Genomic DNA, 11,616 nt, shown 5'->3' with positions numbered 1-11,616 from the left:
CGTGATGCAGCGGTGGTGGTCGAGCGTCGGGGCAGTGGCGGCTGTGCGTGAGGGCAGCGACCAAGGAGCGGTGGGGCGGCGGGGGTGGCGAATCAGGGCGGCGGCGGTGCGAATCGGGGCGGCGATTCGAGGCGGAGCGATGGCAAATGAGCGGCGGAGTAGCGGTAGAGGGGTGGTTGACGGCCAGATCTAGTACGGACTGGCGCAATAGAAGTGCTGTGAGCGAATCGGGGCGGCGGCGACTGTGTGGCGGGCGGAGGGAGGAAGAAGGGAAAGGAAATGAAGGGCGGGTTGCGGTTGGCGTGCGACCGCCTTTGCATCTCCAGGTGTTGTATTTTACATCTCCTGGACCAAGTGATGTAATTTTTTTTGCATCTACATCATTTGTTGGAGGTGGATTTTTGGGCCTCGAATATGCAAAAATTAGTTATTTTTGCATTTACATCATCTATTGGAGATGCTCTAAGAGCAATGCCAACGCGGTAACTCAAACTAACGCTGATTTTGTCCTTATTTTGTCCGTTTGGGTCGCCGAGTGTCGTGGGAACATATTTGACAGTAGAGTATAGGGGTACGTATAGGAGAGCAGAGTCTAGCTACGGCTTGGTTGGTACACTCGGACTTACGAGTTCAGGCCCCTCTCGGAAGAGGTAAAAACCCTATGTCTCGGTGTTGCGAGAGCTTGTTTATCTAGAGTGTTGTGTTACAAGAGGTGCGAACCCTTGTGCAGGCGGAGGGGCGACTTATATAGAGTTCGCTGGCCCCTCATGAATGCCCCGTTACTCAAGGGTTCAATGGCGAGGTTAAAGGTTGTGGGCGTTACATGTAACGTTAGCATTATATGTTCTTTAAGGCGATGAACTGATCGTCTCACCGTTGCGGTCTCAGGGTGACCCTAGGTCTTCTGTGGTCGAGTGACGCTTGGTACTCCGAGTGGGTAGAGATGGTCGAGTGATGGTGAGGCCTCCGAGTGAATCATGCGTCCGAGTGACTTGTAAGTTGCAGGTATTCCAGTCGGTGACCCCTTCCTAGCTTTGTGGGCATTGGATTCTTATATGTGGTGTCTTTGGGTAGGGTATGTAGGTCAGGCCTAGGACCCTACCCCAGATACATGTCCTCGTCATTAGCCCCCGAATGGATCGGGGTTCGAGTGAAATAAGATTGGAGCGGAACCTGACTAGACTCAATGCCTCGGAGGTACTTTAGAGCTCTGCAGATACCCGCGCTACTTCAATTCCTTGCCAATCGCCTTGATCGATTCAGGCTCATTGTGCGACCGAGTGAAACGAATGACGGGTCATCGAGCATCGGGTCGGACCCGAATGAACAAGGAAATCTTCGACGCAGTCAATTGTTCTGCCTTGTCCCGGATTTCACGGGATTCGAAATTTTGGAGAAGCGTGCGAATCGGCAACAACGCGGTAAGTGGGGCGAGACTCCTCGATTTTCGCTCCCGCTTTATCGCCATGTATCGCGCGGTCTCCGTTTGTGGGATGCGCTGGGATCTCACGGGCCCAGGGGTCAGTGACTCAGGCATGTTATTATAAGAGGCAATGAGGCCGAGGGGCGTAACAGTGCTTCTCCTCCATCCCCCCTTCCGCTCGTCTCTCCACCTCTTCCGCCTCTGCCCCACGCGGCTCCAGTCGACGCTGATGACCACCGCGGAGATGGTGAAGGACAAGACGGCAAAGCTGGAGTGCGCCAAGAAGGCGGCCAAGGGAAAGAAGGCGTCTAGCTCTCGGGCCGCGCCGCCGCCGGGTTGGATCCAGGGCAACTGGCTGCCATCGACGGCCACGACAGAGGACCTTGACAGGCTCGCCGCCGACAGCCTGCTGGTCCCAGGGTCTTGGAGATTGCTGGAGGAAGGGGAGATCGACCCTGCGCCGCGCCCCGGATAGCAGGTCCTCCTCCTCACCCACGTGGAGAGAGGTTTCTCCCTGCCCCCATCCATTTTTTGAGGGTTTCTAAATTTCTTCGGCGCTCAACTTCATCAGCTTCCCCCAAATGCCATATCATATCTTGCTGCCTTCATTTCCATGTGCGAAAATTTCTTGGGTTGTCATCCCCACTAGGGATTGTTCAAGCATATCTTCACGTGTCATTCTCAGTCGGCCAAGAAAGCAGATCCGAGTGATGAGAGGACCCATGTGACCCAGTTGTGTGGTGGTCTAGGTATCCAGATGAGAGGCAGGAGTGCGTTCCCCTCAATGACCTTTCTCGAGTCTGCTAGAGGTTGGCAGGCAACCTGATTTTACTTCAATGACGTTCCATCTTATGGTTCGTCGACTGGCCTTCCCCCTTTCACGTCTGCAAGGATCAACGCTAACCGCTCGCTAACTGTGGCTAAGGAGGAGAATGCTGAAGTGGGAGTCTTGGTAGAAGATGTAGTCGAGCTAATTCGAGGTGGAGTGACGGGTTTCGATCTGTTAGAGGTGTTCCTCAGTCGACGGATGTCGGAGTAATGGGCCACAGGTAGGCCAACCCGAGCCCCATGACCTTTCAAGACATCGGGGCAGGCTGTGCCCCTCAAGACCACAGGACGAAGAGCCGCCTCCTGGGAAGTCTACGGCAAGGCGGCCGACTGCCCGCTCACAGCCGAGTCCCAAGGACGACTTCCAGAGAAGCCGGCTTTGGGGAGTCGGCCGGCGACTCCAACAAACCGTGACCTCATCGAGAGGGACGGGGCAGGGGCGTGGCTACAATAAAGCCCACTCCCCGCCCCTTACCAAGGACAGGCATGGCTACAGTGCGCCGTACTTGGGTAGATCTCCCCGCGACGTGGCACTGTTGCCCAGCCGGCCCTGACATCAGCACCATTGTACCTAGTCCTGCGCCCATGACGGCTTGTCTGTACGGCCTGGAGGCAGCAGGGCCCACCAGCCAGCGAGACCTCGGGAGACGGCGGGGGCACCGCTAGTCGGACCCAACGGGAGTCGGCCTGGGGGAGTCGGCCGAGCCCTCCCCCGGGCCCACACGCCATTAATCAAGAAGAGATGGTGTGTGGCCATAGTGATCGCCCGCCAAGCGGCGGGGCTGTTGCCAGGACCCCCTGACCAAGCTTGCATCATCAGGAGCACGACTACAGTAATCAGCAGCCGGCAAGACCCGCCCGCGGCGGACGTGGCCTGTCGGCTCCGTACCAGACCAGTCGGCGGGGCCCACCAGTCGGCGGGCCCAAGTAGTCGGCGGGCCCCAGCAGTCGGCGGAGAAGTCGGAGGTCGGAGACACTGACGGCTGGGCCCGCGCCCAGTCACATTAGCATTGTACCCCTGGGGGGTAGGCCTATATAAACCCCCCAGGGCACCCATGCAAAGGGTTGGATCCCAGTAGTTCTATACCTCACCAGATAGAGGGAGAGAGTTAGCCTTGCCCTCTCCTACCACATACACAGCTCAAGGAGCAATCGTGTAAACACTTGACCATAGTGATCATGCGGAGACCCCGCAGAGTAGCAGTAGGGGCATTATCTCCCCGGAGAGCCCCGAAGCTGGGTAAGATTCGCCGGCGTGCATGTCTTCGCCTCGTCCCGTTTCCAGGCACCGGCGACGTTCTACTCGCCCCCACCATGATAAGCCATCCATTGGCATATGTCGCACCAAACCCCCGACATTTGGCGCCCACCGTGGGGCATGGTGCACCGCCGTCCGAAGATCTGTTCTAGACGGGAACCCTTTTCCTCCCCGGCGAGCGCAGCCAGCCAGGCACGCCAGACGAAGTTTGCGTCGACGCGCTACGCAGCGTGGAGATCGCCTGCGCAACCAGCTCCTTGGCCGAACTTGTCGGCGAGGTCCGCCTCTCCGACGAACCTGCGTCCGACGCAGGCGTAGGCGGCCCCAAAAACCTCCTCGCGGGCCTCCTCCATCAATTCCACGTTTCCGGCGAGCCTGCCGTAGACTTGGAGTCCATAGGCTCCACCGACCCGATGCTAGTTGACTCCGACACCGTGTCGGTCGACGCTTTCCCCTCCAACGTGGTGGTCTACGACGAACCTCTCCCCCACGCGGAGAGCGACGGGAGCACCATAACTGAGGTGCTGGTCATCAGTCATGACGAGTTCCCTGGTGGAAGGGCGCCCGACTCACTTGGCGCGGCGCTGCAAGACCTAGCTGCGCCCATTCCAGAAGATGCTGACGCAGAGACGCTAGAAGCGCGCCGCCTTCAGCTTGTTGAAGGCGTGAAGAAGCTAGCCAGCATGAGACGCTTGTCAGAAGCTTACCAGCGGGAGATGGATCGCGCTGTTGGCGGCTCGCTGGCTCCGGCAGGGCCCAGCCGCCTTGGCGCAGTTCAGCAGCGCGGCGTAGCCATCGCCAGCCTGTTTGGGGCTAGCCGCCCCGTGTATGCCACGCCAGCGGAGAACATCCGAGCCGCCCAGGCAGTGGCGGATGAGCTGGACAATTTCGAGGGGGAAGAGCGCCGCCTCATGATGGAGCGAGTCCAGCGGCTCCTAGACGCGGCCACCGCGCAGAACGAGGCCGGCTGCCGCATGGAGGCATCGCAACGGCCAAACGACAACCCACACCGAGATCAAGGCGCGACGTCTCAGACACCGACTAGCGGCACCCGAGGAAGGAAGGACAAGGAGCCGGCTGTCAGCCACAGTCGGACTCGGATTACCATAGAGCGCGACCGAGATGGCCGCCCGAGAGCAGTGGAACGACGGGACGACTGTCCGCCTCCCTCTCCCCGCAAGGAGAGGCGAGTCTCCCTGCCGCCTGTTGACCATCCGACTCTCGGTGACCACCTTGGCCGCCGAGAGGGAGTTGGGGAGAATGACGCCCGCCACCGGATCGACCGACTTCACCGGTCCCTGGCGCTGGAAGAAGAAGACGAGCTGGGTCCGCCTTGTTTCGGGCCCCGCATTCGGGACGAGCCCTTTCCCAGAGGGTTCACGCTCCCAAGAGACACGCCCAAGTATACCGGCTCCGTGAAGCCGGAAGACTGGCTAGTCGACTACTCCACGGCCGTCAGCATAGCAAACGGCAACAAGCGTGTCGCCGTAAAGTACGTTCCGCTCATGCTTCAGGGCATGGCCCGGACATGGCTGAACAGCCTAAAGCCCCGCAGCATCAACAGCTGGGTCGACTTCACCGAAGCATTCGTTCGCAACTTCACCAGCACATACAAGCGTCCTCCCAAGCCTTGCCAGCTCTCCCTATGCGTGCAAGGTCCTGATGAGTCGACTCGCGACTACCTCACGCGTTGGGCTGAGCTCTGGAACTCCTACGAGGGCGTGCACGAGGTGCAGGCCCTCGAGTACTTCACAGCCGGGTGTCGAGAAGGCACCCTCCTCAAGAACAAGCTCCTCTGCGACGAGCCAGAAACCCTCGACGAGTTGCTGATCATAGCGGACAAGTACGCTACGGCCGACTCCTCCATGAAGACGGAAATTCAAATCAGCACGACTGGCAAAGTAGCTCCTCAAGCTCCAAGAACTTCGCCAGCAGACGCCGGCCGACGACAACAGCAGGGCGACCACAAGCGCAAGGCGCCGCAGCCGGCTTCCAGCAGCCGGCAGGTCGCGACCGTCGAAGCCCAGCAGCCAGAAGAGCAGCCTCCACCCAAGCGACAGAAAGGCGGCAAGCCGAACTGGTTGCCGGCCTTCTCCTACAAGCAGACCTTGGATGGACCTTGCAAGTTCCACAGCGGAGCGAAGCCATCGAATCACACCACCCGGAAGTGCCACTGGCTCACCAGGATCGCCAAGGGAGACGGCCTCTTGCCACCCCCGCCTGCTGGGCAGCCGCCTCCGCCTTCGCCCCAGCAGCCGACAGTCAAGCCAGTCGGCGCAGTACAAGACGAGTACCCTGAAGAGCACGAAGCCTACATGGTGTTCACCAGTGTGGCTGACGATCGACGCAGCAGGCGGCTGCAGCGACAAGAGGTGAACGCGGTAGCCTCAGAGACGCCAGAGTTCATGCACTGGTCAGAGAGGCCCATCAGCTGGAGCAGGGCTGACCACCCAGAAGTGATGCCGAGTCCGGGCTCGTACGCCTTGGTCCTGGATGCCACCTTTGCCACGGACAAACGGGCCGCGCATTTCTCGCGAGTTCTGATAGATGGGGGCAGCAGCATCAACATCCTATACAAGGACACCATGGAGAAGTTAGGAATCAAGCAGAGATAGCTTCAGAACAGCCGGACTGTGTTCCACGGCATTGTTCCTCGGCTTTCCTGTTCACCAATCGGCAAGATCCTGATTGACGTCCTCTTTGGGGACAAAGATCACTTCCGAAGAGAGTCTGTTTGGTTTGAGGTGGTGGACCTTGAGAGCCCATACCATGCGCTACTTGGCCAGCCCGCCCTGGCCAAGTTCATGGTGGTCCCCCACTACGCCTACCTCAAGATGAAGATGCCTAGTTCCAGGGGAATTCTGACTGTGGCCGGCGACTAACGGAAGTCATCCGCTTGCGCGGCCGAGAGTAGTCGGCTGGCCGAGTCCCTGGTGATTGCGGTCGAGAAGAGACTCCTCGAGCGAGCTATGGCGATGGCCGGCAAGCAGCCGGAGATATCGCCCGACCCGAAGGAGTCGGAAGCCGAAGGTTCGTTCAAGCCGGCCAAGGAGACAAAGAAGATACCCTTGGATCCGGAACACCCAGAGAGGTATGCCGTTGTAGGTGCAAACCTCGACAGCAAATAGGAAGGCGAGCTCGTCGATTTCCTCCGTGAGAATCGGGACATCTTCGCATGGTCTCCCAAAGACATGCCAGGTGTGCCGACGGAATTCGCCGAGCACAAGTTATACGTCCGATCTGATGCAAAGTCGGTCAGGCAGCCCCTGCGCCGCTTATCAGAAGAGAAGAGAAGAGTTGTCAGAGAAGAGATAGCCTGACTCCTAGCAGCCGGCTTCATTATGGAAGTTTTCCTCCCGGAGTGGCTGGCAAATCCGGTCCTGGTGCTAAAGAAGAACAAGCAATGGCGAATGTGTATTGACTACACGAGCCTCAACAAGGCCTGCCCCAAGGACCCGTTTGCTCTGCCAAGAATTGATCAGGTGATAGACTCCACAGCCGGATGCGAGCTGTTGAGTTTCTTGGATGCGTACTCAGGATATCACCAGATCAAGCTGGACTCGGCTGATAGATTTAAGACCGCCTTCATCACGCCGTTTGGAGCATTCTGCTACCTCACCATGACGTTCGGCTTGAGGAATGCCGGCGCCACCTTTCAGCGTTGCATGCAGAAGTGCCTCCTCAAGCAGCTCGGTAGGAACGCCCACGTTTACGTGGACGACGTGGTGGTGAAGACGGAAAAGCAAGGAACATTGCCGGAAGACCTCAAGGAGACCTTTGAGAACCTGCGCCAGTTTCAGATCAAGCTCAACCCCGAGAAGTGTGTCTTCGGAGTACCAGCCGGCCAGCTGCTAGGTTTCCTGGTCTCTGAACGTGGCATAGAATGCAACCCAGTAAAAATCAAGGCCATAGAGAGAATGGAGGTATCTAGCCGACTGCTGGATGTGCAGAAGTTCACCGGCTGCTTGGCGTCCATCAGCTGATTCATCAGTCGGCTGGGCGAGAAAGCTCTCCCCTTATACCAACTCATGAAGAAGACCACTTTTTTCGAGTGGAACCATAAGGCGGACGGAGCTTTTCACCAGTTGAAGAAGATGCTGACTACTCCACCCGTCCTGGCGGCTCCGACTCCCAAGGAACCTATGTTCCTGTAGATCGCCGCCACCAGCCGAGTAGTCAGCACCGTCATTGTAGTAGAGCGCAAGGAGGAAGGCAAGGCGCTACCTGTCCAGAGACCAGTATATTACCTGAGACCAGTATATTACCTGAGCGAAGTACTGTCGACCTCCAAGCAGAACTACCCCCACTACCAGAAGATGTGCTATGGCGTGCACTTTGCTGCCAAGAAATTGAAGCCTTACTTTCAAGAACATCCAATCACGGTGGTCTGCACGGCTCCACTTGCAGAGATCATCGGCAGCCGTGATGCCTCTGGTCGAGTGGCCAAGTGGGCCATAGAGCTGGCTCCTTACACCATCTACTACCAGCCCCGCACCGCTATCAAATCAAAAGCACTGGCCGACTTCCTCGTCGACTGGGCCGAGACCCAGTACCTGCCTCCAGCACTTGACTCCACCCATTGGTGGATGCACTTCGACGGCTCCAAGATGCGCACCGGCTTGGGAGCCGGCATCGTCCTCACCTCTCCCAAAGGCGACAAGCTCAAATATGCACTGCAAATCCATTTTGCCGCCTCCAACAACATGGCCGAGTACGAGGCGCTCATTCACGGGCTCTGGCTTGCCAAAGAACTTGGCATCCGCCGGATCTTGTGTGGTGACTCGTACTTAGTGGTCCAGCAGTCGTCTGGCGACTGGGACGCCAAAGACGCAAACATGGCGAGCTACCGTTTCCTCGTGCAGCAACTCAGCGGGTATTTCGAAGGGTGCGAGTTCCTCCATGTGCCAAGAAATGACAACGACCAAGCAGACGCCTTGGCACGAATCGTCTCTACCCGCCAAGCAATACCATCTGGCGTCGCCCTTCAACGCCTCCTCAAGGCGTCTGCCAAGCCTTCACCAGAATCAGACTCCATCTTTGTGCCGGCTCCTCTCGAAGACGGCGGACCCGACTCCAGAGTTCCGGCAGTCGAAACGGGGACTTTGGCGGGCGACTCCAAAGCCGCCACAGTCGAGCCCGGCCCGGGGACTACGGTGACGGACTTGAAGATTCCAGAACTCGGCCCAAGGACCGAGCCAGTCGGCCTGGGGACTTCATCAGCCCAACAAGCGGTTGTTGACTCCAGTACGCCGCCTCCCAGCCCAGCCGCCCTTGTCCAAGTCGCAGTTCTGGTAGTCAAAGAAATAGCAGCACCCTCATGGGCCCAGCCCATCCTCAAATTCCTGGTGAACAAAGAGCTACCAACTGATGAGACCTTAGCTCGGCAAGTACAACGCCGGGCAGCAGCCTATACCATAATCAACAGAGAGTTGGTTAGGCGCAGCGTCACTGGTGTCTACCAGCACTGCGTAGAGCCAGAGCAAGGCCAGGCAATCCTCAAAAACATCCATCAAGGCGAATGTGGCCACCATGCGGCTTCAAGAGCACTCGTTGCCAAAGCCTTTCGGCACGGTTTCTTTTGGCCGACTGCCTTGGAAGAGGCCAAGGAGTTGGTCCAAAAATGCAAAGGGTGCCAGAAGTTCAGCTCCAAGCCGCACCAGCGGGCTTCCGCGCTCAAGACCATCCCCATTGCTTGGCCTTTTGCAGTTTGGGGTCTAGACATGGTGGGACCATTCAAAATAGCACGAGGCGGTCTAACTCACCTACTTGTCGCAGTGGACAAGTTCACCAAGTGGGTGGAAGTGAAGCCAATCAAGAAACTGAACAGTCCGACTGCCGTGACCTTCATCACCGATATCACAATTCGGTATGGCATACCACACAGCATCATCACCGACAACGGCACAAATTTTGCCAAAGGCACCTTGGCCCGTTTCTGCGCAACACAGGGCATCCGACTGGACCTAGCATCCGTCGCCCACCCGCAGTCAAACGGCCAAGTGGAGCGAGCAAACGCCCTCATCCTGTCCGGCATCAAGCCTCGGTTGATCGAGCCTCTGGAGCGCTCGGCTGGCTGCTGGCTCGACGAGCTGCCAGCCATCCTCTGGAGTCTGCGCATGACTCCAAACAAGTCAACCAGCTTCACGCCCTTCTTCCTCGTCTACGGTGCCGAAGCCGTCATCCCAACGGATATAGAGTTCGACTCCCCATGAGTCACCATGTACACCGAGGAGGAAGCAGAAGAAGCACGTCAAGACGGTGTCGATTTGCTGAAAGAGGGCCGGCTGTTGGCACTCAGCCGGTCCAGCATCTACCAGCAGTGCCTGCGCCGATACCACAACAGGAAGGTCAGGCCAAGATCTTTCCAAGAAGGCGACCTTGTACTCGGGCTGATCCAGCGAACAGCCGGCCAGCACAAGCTGTCGCCGCCTTGGGAAGGCCCTTTCATCATCAGCAAAGTACTAGGCAACGACTCCTACTACCTGATCGACGCCCAGAAGCCCCGAGCACGCAAGAGGGATGACTCCGGCAAGGAGATAGAGCGGCCATGGAACGCAAATCTTCTCTGAAGATTTTACAGTTGATGCAATATGTACCACGCTACCTTTTGTATTAAAATACCAAGACTTCGGGCCCCCCGAAACGAGCTCGGGGACTGCCCTCTTTTGTCTGTATGATAAAAATTATGCCTACAAGTATGTTACTCTTTATCATGCCGCTTGGCACCGGGCTCGACAAGTTGGCCCGGGGATTTGCCGCCTTGCACTATGAAATGCTTCCTGCAGTCGGACAAGTAGTGTGTAAACACCTAAGCCGTCTTCTGCCAGAAGCCGCAGCTGGCAGAGCGACTGAACGGTGGGCAGCAGTAAGGTAGAATGGGCATTCGCATGAAAAATGGCTAAGGACCCAAAGCATAAAACATAACTCAAGACGGCTTCCAAGCCCTTCTCGCAAACTGACTCTCGGACAGTCGGATTGTCGTTTTCTATCCAACTTGCTCAAACAATCTTGAAATCGGCTAAGTACTTGCTTTCCCAAAGTAGCCTAGCACTTGATCCAGCAATAGTCTGCAGAGCGGCAGGCAACTAGGAGAAAGCGGCAAAGGAAAACAGCCAAAAAGAACAATGAGCAAGAGAAGATAGACATATATATATATATATATAACACAGGCCCTTGGCCGAATTGTCAAGCAGAGGTTCTGAATACACCCCGCGGGTGGAATTGTGCGAATTAACAAGTTCTTCAAAAGACTACTGAAGCAGATAAAACAAAAGACACAGCGGCAACTTAGGAGGCGGTAGACGGAGTCGGGGGGGTCAGAGGAGGCGCCAGCGTCAGTCGTCGGGGCGGTCGGCCGGCTGGTCTCGGCTTGATCGCCTCCGGCAGCAGTCGGATCGGTCGCACGCGGCTCGTTGCTGGAGGCGCGGTCGGGCTGAGGCTGGCCGTCTGCTCCGTCTTCTGGTGCCTCCGCCTCACCCTCATCCTCCGCCTCGTCCTCCTCCTCGACGCTGGAGCCGATCACCTCTGCCGAGTCTTCGCCGTAGTCTGGGTTCATCCCAAACAACTCCGGCGGGACCTCCTCGCCGTCTTCAGACCGCTCGGGGACGAAGATGCTCGTGTCGGTGTACTCGACGATCGCTGCAGCACGCTTGACGAGGGCGTCTTCCGCAGCCGCCAGCTCCGGCTGGGCCTCCGACCGAAGCGTGGCCAACCGGTCTAGATCCAGCCCCGGGTACCACGCCTTGACGAACTCCAAGGCCCGGCGCGCTCCAGCCCGGGCCGAAGAGCCCTTCCAGGCCTCAAGGCGACCATCCGCGACCTCCAACCAGTTGGCCGTCAGGCTGGGGGTGCGCGGAGCCTGCATATCTGGCCAAAGGGCGGAGATCGCCTGGTCGCCGATGCGCTGAAGCCGGCGCAGCATCCGGTGAGCTGGCCGGAGGCGAGCCTTGATACTCAAGATGTGCTCATCAAGAGTTCGGGGGGCATCGGCGGCGATCTCTACGCCCTCCGCCCTCCGACTTGCACGATCGGCCTCGATGGCTTGGATAGCGGCCTGAGACTGCCCAGGGAAGAAGTCTGCAAAAGACACGAAGAAACAAAAAAGCAA

Source organism: Triticum dicoccoides, chromosome 6A (assembly GCF_002162155.2).
Source record: "Triticum dicoccoides isolate Atlit2015 ecotype Zavitan chromosome 6A, WEW_v2.0, whole genome shotgun sequence".
Classification (NCBI taxonomy): Eukaryota; Viridiplantae; Streptophyta; class Magnoliopsida; order Poales; family Poaceae; genus Triticum; species Triticum dicoccoides.
Note: the sequence above shows the minus strand (reverse complement) of the source record.